The sequence below is a fragment of the Molossus molossus genome, unplaced genomic scaffold (assembly GCF_014108415.1).
Source record: "Molossus molossus isolate mMolMol1 unplaced genomic scaffold, mMolMol1.p scaffold_m16_p_1, whole genome shotgun sequence".
Lineage (NCBI taxonomy): Eukaryota > Metazoa > Chordata > Mammalia > Chiroptera > Molossidae > Molossus > Molossus molossus.
In genome coordinates, this window is record NW_023425344.1 from 131,858,831 (window position 1) to 131,870,281 (window position 11,451).

Below are 11,451 nucleotides of genomic sequence, written 5' to 3' on the forward strand. Positions count from 1 at the left end.
CGCTCGCCCCGGGGCAGCCTGAGCCGCGCAGGCCCTGCCTAGCCCACCTGCCTGGCTGGCCGCGTGCACGAAGTTCCCCGCGGTGACGAGGGTGGCAGCAAGCCGGGGCGGCCACTCACGGCGACCGCGGCACAGTCAGTGCACTACCTGGCTCTTGCCGAGGGGCCCGAGAGAGTCCGTATGGCCCCAGTCGCCTCAGCTGAAGGAGCACAGCAAGTGGCCAGGCTGGTCTGGGGAGCCCGGTGCCTCCTTCCCCGACTGCGGGCGCGAGAGTCCCGGCGGGGCGGGCGGCGCCGGGTATTAATTGTATGGCCCCTGGGTGTCGGCAGCCGGGCGCTCTGAGTGGCTCGGAGAGCGCGCCAGGCCGGCGGGGCCCGCGCCACCCACCCTTGGCTCACGCCCGCGCGCGCACGCGCCGGGCGGCTCCGGCTCCCAGGTTCCCGGGATCCCGAGCTCCCTGCTCTCACCCGCCGCAGCCGCCGCTGCCCGGAGGCCGGAGGGCGCCGCTCTCCCTAGAGACCCGGAGCGGGCTCACTGAGTTCCAGCCTCTCGTTCTGGGGATGAAATTCGCCAAGGTGTTAGAACTTTGTAGTCCTCAGCGCTTCTGGGCCAGTTGTCAAGGAGACCGTCCTTTGAAGGGCCACTAACAACCGTGAAAAAAAGGTCACGTCACCCTCCCAACTGCCAGTCTTGACAGGAGACCTTACCCTGTCTCAGTGGTTTTCACACATTACACTTCAGCTAATCAGAATGTCCTAAATTTGTTACAACATAGGTTGCTGCCAACTCCTGCCACCCCCTTTTCTGATTCTTGGTTCAAATCGTCATGGATCTGAGAATTCGAGTATCTAACAAGTTCCCAGGTGATGTTGAGAGTGTTGTGAAGAATGAGTTAAGGTCTGTGAAGTACTTGGTAATCTGCTAAACAGTAGATAAATTTAAACATGTTAAATCCAGTTGTGCTACTAGGTAGTGTTCACATTTAATTTCCCTCCAGCCTTTCTTCCTTTCTTCAGAATGTTACTCTTTCTTTCATTTTTCCTGCTGAGGATACACCAAACTGATGTATATTAGCTTGCTGGGGGCTAGAAGTGCAAGATCAAGGTGTCAGAAGAGTTGATTTTTTCTGGAGCCTCTCTCCTTGGCTTGTGGGTGGCCATCTTCTCCGTGTCTTCCCTTTGTGGCATGAGTCCCAAATCTCCTCTTCATGCTAGATTAGGGCACACCCATAGGACCTCGTTTTAACTTGATTACCTCTTAAAATACCCTATCTCCAAATACTGACAGTCACATTTTGAGGTCCTGGGAGTTAGGACTTCAACAGATGAATTTTGGAGGCACACAACTCAGCCTATAACAGAGAGCTTCACTGCCCCAAAGCCCTAGAACAGAAATTGAACTTCTGCCTTCCCTAGTCCCTCCTCCATCCCTATGCCCTCCACTAAAGGCTGAGCTGTGGACTCCCACACACAGACAATCAAGTAATCCCAGCTAGGAGGACATAAAATCTCATTAAAACAAAAACAAAAACAAAAAAACTCTGGCTGGTGTGGCTCAGTTGGTTGAGCATCACCCCATGCACCAAGAGGTCACTAGTTTGATTCCAGGTCAGGGCATGGGCTAGCTCCTCAGTAGGGGGTATGCAGGAAACCAGATGGATGTTTCTCTCTCTCTCTCCCTCTCTCAAATGAACAAAAACATATTTTTAAAAAATTATATTGCAAGGAAACAGCCTTCATAACTCAGTTTATGGTCCTCAGGAAGACATTAGTACAACACTCCAATTTGTGAAAATATTAGGACTCTATCAGGAATTTGGGACCCCTACCCAGAAATCATTTCAGAATTGGTCTTTTACTCTTTGTTAATGACTAGGTACTGAGCCACCCTAACCTTTGTCCTTCCATGTTGAAGCTGTGCCTTCTGCCTGGCACCTTCATCTCCAGAAGGCTCCTGAAGGAAGGTCTTTGGGGAATAAATACATTAGACACCATTTCTCATGCTCTCTATGAAAGCTCTGATGGAATTTACAGCTTAGAGAAGGCAGGAAGTGAGGACAAGAGCTGTTTGCACTAACCCCACACTAACCAGAGCCATCTGAGTGACTGACCTTGAGCAAATCAGCAATTGCTCTGAATCGGGTGCCTTCCTAGGGTGGCATCCCCAGTCCTTTACTGGTTCTACTTCACAACTTTGCTTTGCGGCTTTATTTAACGGCAGGTCAGACCTCTCCCCAAATTCAGATCCAAGTAGGTATTGCATCACCATAGGCACTCCAAACTGAATATGTCCATCATTGAACTCTCTCCCCAAACTTTGTGCTTACTCTGCATTTCCTGTCTGCATGGGTGGTACAAATGCCACTCTGGTCATGCCTGCCGGAAACGTGGAAGTCATCGGAGACAACGCCTGCTTTAATGCTTTAACCCACCTGCTACTGTATACTTAGTGCCTCTCAGAGATCTCCCCTCTTCTCTGTTCCTTTGTACTATTTCTCCTCTGGTTTTCAACACCAGCCTCTTAAATAGACCCGCTGCTCCAGCCTGGCTTCTTGCCCAGCATCCTCCACACCACTTCTTCAGGAATCTCTCAAAATCAGAACCCTCTCAATGGGTTCCCTTTATGTTTCCAGAGAAAATTCAAGCTCCTTTGCTCGCCTCTCTCCAGAGGTTCATTTCTGATCATTCCCCATCTGTGCCCTTCATAGTCTCCACAGGGACGCCTCACCATGCCCTGCAGATTCAAGATGTTCCAGGCCCTCTGAACACAAATACTGAGCACTTTCTTGGTCTAGAGAGAAGCTGTCACTCCCCATCCAGCCTCTTCCAGGAGTCACCAGCTCCAGGAAGCCTGCCCTACCTTTTAGGAATTAGGGACCCCTTTGCTGCTTCTGTAGCACCCCATGTGAGTCTCAGTAATAAATAGTCCTTAGAACTAAGGGCCATAATTACTGTGTCACTTCTCTGTGTCCTCCATTAAACCATGAGCTCCTGGTAGATAAGAGCCTCATCCATTTTTGTATGTTTGAAATCTAGATCAGACTTGATACTCAAAATTTTTTTAAAAAATTTGCTTTAAGAAATGAATTAATTCATAGACATTCAGAGGATCTGGTCATACTTAGCATTTGTTCGCTATTACCTTATTGGAACTATCTTCACTCTTTTGTGAAGTCACCTTCTGTTTGAATTATAGGTTTAATAGAACCTCTATTTAAAACTTCTATGCTCCTAAATACCCAGGGTTTCTTAGAGTTTTTCAAAATGTTGGTCATAATATCAATTCTATGGGTAAAGATGAGCATTTTTGTTTTATGAAATAGAGTTAGAATTTAAAATAGTCAAGTGTATCCTACATAGTATTATTTTCATGAAATGTTTCCGTTAACTTTATTTGTGAGGGGTGTGTGTGTGTGTGTGTGTGCGCGCGTGCAGGATTATTGTGTCAGTCAAATTTATTCCTTCCATGGTCATAAAGCCTGAACAACACTGTCTCAGGCAGTGCTAGAGTTGTGCTCACCAGAGGACACACATTTATGGAGACATTAAAGATGGGTGGCATTAGGCAGAGAGCACTTCTGAAAAAACATTCTGAACTAGTCTTTTAATCAAGGAATTGGCAGAGTGGAGAGTGAAACACAGTGCTCCCTCTGCACATAGTAGGTGCTTCATCAATGCTTTCATTGACTGGTATGGGTGGAGATGTGTGAAAATATACAAGATATCTGTGGGGCATTATCTTAGCTGGGGTCTGTTGGGGAATGAGAAGAAACGAGATTAGTGACACAGAGAAGGGGAGGGAGGCATGGTTTGTCACCAGAGATTGGTGGTGTTCTCTGAGTTTTACAAACATGAGCAAGAGGTACAGTGACATGGGATTCCTAACACGATTCTATCCCAAATGTTCCAAGCTCAAAAGCATAATTTTTTCTGAAATAAAAGTATCACTTTCTCTGTATGGAGATGTAAGAATCCTAGAGCAATCAGCAGTGCTCAAGACAATGTACTCAGTTCAAAAGTCAAATTTTCTAACCTCTGAGTCCACAAGTCTGGAAAGTGTATTGAGAGAGGGGCAGAAATAAGATGGACTTATGTAACAAAGGAAAATACCAAGTGGCCCTTATAAAACTATAACCTTGAGAGTTATGCCAAGTATTTCCAACTATATTAAATGACTTCAACCAAGGGACCTAGATCCAGACCACAAATATTTAGAAGGTAATGTTCTCATTTCCTAAAGTTTAGAATCTGTAAAAGAAAGGTGCTATGTAAATGAAGAATACATATTATTGCTACTATATTATTATTATTATTGTTTAAGTCATTCTGGCCTGAGCAGATTAGAAGAATAAAACTTGGGCCAGGGGAATACAGACAAGATTTTTTAAAATGAGACAAGTAGGGTGGACCACAGATAGGCAAAATTATAATAAAATAACCTTCTAGAAGACAACTTCTCTGTTCTCCTGCTTCTAAGTCGAAATACATTTGGCCATGAATATTATTTTAGAATTATATTTAATCATAGAAGATGGACAAAGTCTGAAAGAAATCAGACTGTGGCAAGCATGAGTTTTAAAAAAACTTTAAAACATTTTTCAGGTTCTTCTTCAGTTTTGGAACACACACACACACACAACAGGATGGGTTGGCAAAAACAAAATGTGGTTTTGAAAAATTCCTAGAGGCTGAAATATTCTTTGACATTATTTACAACACTGTATGTCTCAGACATGTAAACTAAACTAAATAAGTGTAAACTGAATTGTCCCCTAAATACAGGGACAATTCTTTAGCTATATTTCATCCTCTACTCCTTATTCTGTGTAATTTTATAATTGATAAACCCTTCTTTAATACCTTGAAAATGAACAGTACCAAGAGGAATATATAACTGAATGTTCTAATGAAAATGGAAGATATAGGTAGGGCAGAGCTAGCTTAGAAGAAGTTCCTTATCACCTTTAAAGCAGCTGCTGCAGGAGCCACGTACCTGTTCCTTTGTGCCGCTGCCTCTGTGGCGCAGCCAACTTTTTGGCTATGAAAGATTGGTAGTAAACCTTCATCCTTTGTCTGCTTGATTTTTGCCTACTCTCTGCCTCACCTATCTCTTCCTCCTGCCAGCCTCCCATTGGCTGCAGCCTGTTTCTGGTTTAACAATGAAGTTTACTTGTTTCTCCATCCTCTCAGGGTTGCAGAGCCAGCCTGCTCGGGTTCAAAACTGTGTTACTTTGGGCCGGTTATTTAACCTCTCTGCCCCTCACTTTTCTCATCTACAAACTAGGGGTAATAAGAACACCCCCTTCGGAGTACTTCTGTGAAGAATTTAGGACAGTACCTCAAAAATGGTAAGTGGTTAATAAATATTAACTATTGATTTAGTTATTATAAATGAAATCTTTAGTCATCATTCACTCAGTTAATCACTTCTTTGAATGAGGACCACTTCAGATTTGATCAATGTTGTCAGCAGTCTATGAATGTTGGGATGGCCTCTTTATGTACCATCATAAGCATTTCACTGTTTTTTGCAATATATATATTTTATTTATATATTTATTTGTTTGTTTGTTTATTTATTTATTTATTTATTTATTTATTTATTTATTTATTTATTTTACTGAGCTCCTCAGACCCCATGCCAGACATTAGGTAGAAAGTTATATATATGAAGTTATAGACCAGTACCTTTGATTTTGAAATAGCAAAGGAAATAGTCATTATTTGTGGTCACCAAAGGTGAAGTCTGAGGATGTCTGAGTTATTTTTCTATATTGCCTTTCCCAATAGACTGTAAGCCCCTTGCAGGCCAACCTCCACTTCCCTGGCTGAAAGGAAATGAATGCACTTTGCCTTTGGTTTCCTTTCTAAGTAATGGCCAGGATCCCCAGGCTCACTTGGCTAATGTTCTGCTACCTGCCGGCAGCGGAGCACCTCAGGAGTGCCTCTCAAAGCCGATCTTACAACCTCTGACTTCCAGACGTGCCAGGGCTGGGCTGGGCTCAGGTGCCTCCCATGGTGCCTTGTGCCAGTGCTGAAGCAGAGGCATGAAATCAGAGGTGGCAGGGGACACACGTACTAAGGGCTAAGTCATGACAGATGAATAGAAATTATCCAGTGAAGAAAGGAAAAAAAGAAAACCTCAGGAAGATCTTCTGATATCATTTCAAGGACCTTATTACCTTAACATTTGCTTCAGAGAGTAAACATTCATTTGTGTGTGTGTTTGTGTGTGTGTGTGTTTGTCAGCATAAGACCATCTGAGTGACCTTGAAAACGCCATCCCTACCTGCTGCAAAATCGATCTAGTGATCCTTCCAGCTTTCACAAGACAGGTGAGTGCACTTGGTTGGTCCACTCCCCTCACCGGTGCTTGCTACCACTGCGGGGGAGAGACTACGACCCAACAACCATGTGTGCTATTTTGAGTTTCCTGAATTTCTTTTAAGCCCAATCTACCCTAAAGCCCATGTGTCTCAATGTAAGCCTATTTCCTCCAGTTCTATTCCTGGGCAAGTCAGCAAACTGCTAGTTGTTGATTATGCAGCAGACAATTCTTCACAGAGTTGGAGTTCCTGGTGTTTTTGTTCTGTCACTGAGCTACTGCAGAGAGAAGATGTTTATCATTCCACTCCTGTTTATTAAAAACATCCCCTTTATCCTCCTTATGAAAACTTGCCCGATACTAAACCAGCATTGTATTTAACACAGCAGAATGAAAAACAAGTCATTCAGTGCTTCTGTGTGAACTAGAACAGCACAGGAAATAAAAGACCAGCCATGTAGTCAGAGACTGGCAGAGCTTTTTCTTGTTGGGGACACTGATCTAAGTAAGATGTGCCTTCTGACCCTAACCTGATAAGCCTTGGAGAAAATGATGTAAGAAGAGGCTTACAGAAACTCAGCTCCAGAAAATTAAATCCAACAGGCTTTCTTGGTCATGACATAAGTGTATTTAGACCATCCAAGGCTGTCACTCAACCTGAGTCTATGGCAATGGAAAGGCCTCCCTCATCATGCTTGGACAGGTCTGTGTGCAGGAGCTCAGCCGACACCCCAGGAGGTTTGCAGTCAAGTTACAGGGCTGCCTTATAACCTGCTCCTGGAAGTTGCAGTTAAACCCTGCAGGCATATCCCTCAAGAGGGCTCAAAAGAAACTTGCAGGAAATCTGTGCTGAAGATCAAAATCTAGGGTTAATCCCAGGTTTTAAGAATAGTGCTTTCTTCCAGACAGTGTAATAGATCTTTCCTAAGAGATTAAGGCTACAGTTGCAGAGTGGGCCAGCAAAATGCCTATGTTGTCAGGGCTCACAGCTAGGTTTTTTTTTTTTTGGGGGGGGGGGGCAGGCTTAGTGGTGCACACTTTCTGATTGCTCCTGCTGGTGGGTTCTTATCACCCATAATGCTAGTAGTCCCAACTCTGCCCCTCCCCACTCCACGTTACCCTTTATTTCCCAAAGTTAACAGGAAGATAGTAGCATTGGTTAGGTTGCTTTCAGATCAGAGTAACAGCAGGTCCTCTTCCTGTTGGCTTCAATGAGGAGGCCCCAAAAAGGGAAGCCCGGAAGTTTTTAGGAGTCACTCTCTGTCCAGTGGCTCTGGGTCCATTTTCTGTGGGTTATTTTTGCAAGCTTTATCCTCAAGCTGGTTCCAGACCTCCTGTCTGTGCTTGACAATAACATCCACAAGAAGAAAGAAAAAGTCATTCTGGAAGCTCTTTAAGAAGACTGAGAAATAGCCCTGGCCAGTTTGGCTCAGCGGTTGAGCGTCGGCCTGCAGACCAGAGAGTCCCGGGTTTGGTTCCCGCTAGGGGCATGTACCACAAAAAAAAAAAAAAAAAGAGAGAGAGAGAGAGAGAAACAAAATTTCCCTAAAACTCCAGGAACTTGAAGCCCCTATTTGGAAGCCATTGACCTGAATTCCATGTGCTCATTCCTAAATCAATCGCCAGCAAGAGAGATGGCAGTGCCCCTTGACTAGTCAGGCCCACCCCTGGCATTGAGGGTGTCAGCCATGTGACCACAGGGAGAAAGGAAACAGACATGAACAAAGTTAGGGTTCTATTACAAACAAAGTATGCTGAGTAGGCAGTGATAATGTCCTCTGCCACAGGATATGTTTTTATTACAATTTTTAATAATAACAAAACTTATAGTAATTTTTATGTTGTTCCCCAAGTATTCTGCCCCTCTGCTTTCTGGGAACATGGTAGCATGGTACTTCTTGGCTTCCTTGTATGACCACGTCACCAGACCCGGCCAGCGAGCTGTGAACTGAAGTGATGTGTGTGACTTCTGGGCCAGAGCATTTAATTGCCTGCACTAGTCTTTCTGGAGAGTTCTTTCCTCTTGCCACAGGGACCAGCAATGCTTCAGACATTGGATGGCCTGTCAGCTTGTGTCCTGGAGTGAGGACAGTGCAGAGCAGAGCCTGGTGGACACCCGCAGTGGGCAGGGAGCACACACTTTGATAGTTTGAGATAAATTGTTACTGCAGCAAAAGTCTAGCATATTTGATTGATATAATAGCTCATATTTACTGAGTGTTTACTGTGTTCCAGGGATCTGGTAACACATTATCACTAGTTGCAAAATGAGAAATCAGGAGTGGTGGAGGCTCCTTCCATCTACCTACACCCCCATGGGGCTTCATTCCTAGGCATTTGTACCAATTGGCAATTGCCTGAGATGTATATAAGTACATATTGCCCACCACACAACAGATAGGTGCCCTAAAGATTTTGAGCAGAAAACAAGCTCAAAGTTTTGGTATGTGTGTAAGTGTATATAAGGGTAAGAAAGAGATGAAGGAATTCAGATATACACACACACTAGGACTTCAATAAAAGGGGAAAGAAATAAACATGCTATTGGAATAAAACTCTCCATGTTTCTCTTGTGATCAATGCACTGAAAGCCTTTTGTTCCAAATGCCTTTTGAAGGATGCTTGTAGGAAATGGCTTGAAGGATAGAGATACTGTCTCTCCCAGAGCGAAGATCAAGTTTGCCTACTACCTTGGAAGGTAGAGCCAGTATCTTTCTCTGAAGTAAAGGTAGCATATTTATTCTCCAGTATAATAAAGATAATGTCTCTACAGCACAGCAGGTGTGCTTAGTGCCCGTTATAAAAGCCTCAAGTTTCTTAGCACAGGGTTTCTCTCCAGTAATGCAACCCACTGCGTGTGTAGTTGTCATAATCCTGTGGGAATTGATGTTTATGGTGCAAAAATTCTGATACACTAGCTACTGTTATTTCTGTGAGTAATAAATAGAGAGTCCTTTTTCTCTGACCCAGAAGTCTCATTTTGGTAGCACTCACAAAACTTGGCAGGCTAAATTGTTAGCTTGCAAGTAGGGTAATTCTTAGACCCGTCAGAGTTCCTGCTAGCCTGTGGTTATTTATAGGAAAATAACATTCCAAATTAAGTATAAAGAGAGATACCTTGCTTATGTCAGGACTTTGCCCCAATAAATTAATATTTTTCCAATAATATTCTTTATATTCCTTTCTAAACTCTGGCATACTCAGGTGATTGAAAACCCCAAGATCTGTATGGCCTTTAGGCTGGTTTGCATATGTGCTCAGCTGCTCTCACCTGTTAAGAGCATTTTCTCTGTTTCCTCACATTCACTTGAGAATCTAAGCAACTGCCTTGTGAAAACAAACCAGAATGCTACCCTGGGATGTCATTGCCTGTCTTCTCTTATAGCCTCTGCTTTCTGTCTTCAAATAGCAGAAAACCTTGGCACTCTAAGTTTTCAAATTGAAGGTGAAATGTGCTCAGCGAGAATCCTATTCAGGCTGTGGAATTGATTCTAAGGGTTTCTTATAAGCTTTAATATCTAACTTATATATGTCCTGAATGAAGAAAACGTATTACAGGCAATTAGTTCTCAGAGACCAATAGGTTTGGCAGAGCTCTTAGCACACAGTTAAATTTTTCCCCCGACAATTCAGTGTCAAAAATTTAAATAATTCCTTATAAGACATTCTAGAGCTATGACAGGTCATACATAAAATATGTATGCACATATATTTTTACTTTTGCAACAAACAAAGACAAAATAAAGCAACCTGCATGGAATCGAGACCATGCAGGAAGTAATCTACCCAAGATACTGAGTTTTTATAAATGAATCTTCATGGTGTGAAACTGTCTGTCAACCATATCTTATCTGAAACATTGAGATGTGCTGGGGAAAACCTTCTCTTGGAGTAAAAATAACATCAGCATGGCATTTCTGTAAAGACCCCAACCCATTTCCTTTCAGGTATTAAGTTCATTCAATTCGAATGATTTACTAAATGCTTATTAATGTGCTAGGTTACAACAAATACAACCCTGCCCTTAGAAATGTCCCTACAAGAAGGTTTTAACTTCAAAATATGTTAAGTGCTATAAAGAAAACGTTTGTAGTGCTGTAAAAGTTTATAACAGGGGCCCTAACCATTTCTAGTGGAGTCGAGGAAGGTTTCCTTGAGGATGGGACACTGGAGCTAAGATCTCAAAGCTTCAAAAGGATTCACTGTGCAAAGAAGTTGGGGATGGAACAGAGGTGATGGGGGAACATTAGAAGATTATTCCAAACTAAAGATACAACATCCTTGTGCATATACCTACTTGTTACTTTTAGGGCAATGAAAAAGGGCAAGTCCAAAATCTGAAACAATTTGAGCAACAGAATATATAGTGGTAGCAAATACATTATAACTCAGAGAATAAAATAAATATTCACCAGTCTATAGTGATAATCAACAATTGAATAAAGAAATAAATGCAGAAGAAAAGCTATTTCTACAGTAGAACTGCAATGAATAAATGTAAAAGGGATGAAAGAAATAGAAAAATCATCATTTGAAAAACATCATAGCAATAATTATTGCATGTAAGAATCATCAGTTGATGATAAAATTGGCAGGTAAAGTATGATGAGAAACAGAATTCTTACATAGATTAAAAATATCTCTTATTCCACCCACCCTCCAATAAAGAGTAACTTTACAATGGAGAAACTTGACAGATACTATTTTAACCAAGGGCTCAAAGTTAACGCCATCCGTAATGAGATATTAGTATCATGTGCCTCCTGATGTGATACACTGAAAAAGATGTAACATTACTTCAATGATATTGTTGCCAAATTATGTATAACCTGAATTTAAACATGAGAACACATCAGACAAATCCAAGCTCAGAATTATGCCGCTCGAGAACTGGCCCATGTTCAAGACTGTCCAGGTTATGAACAACAAAGGAAGAAAGGGAACCCTCTGGATTAGAGATTAAGGAGACAGAATGCCCACATGCAATGAGGAGTCATCCATTGGATCTTAAACCAACCACTGAAATTCAAGTCAGATCTATACTTAATTGCATTGTATATTAATGTGAATTTTCTCTTTTTGATAATTATACTCTAGTTATGTAAGATGTCGACATTTAGGGAATTT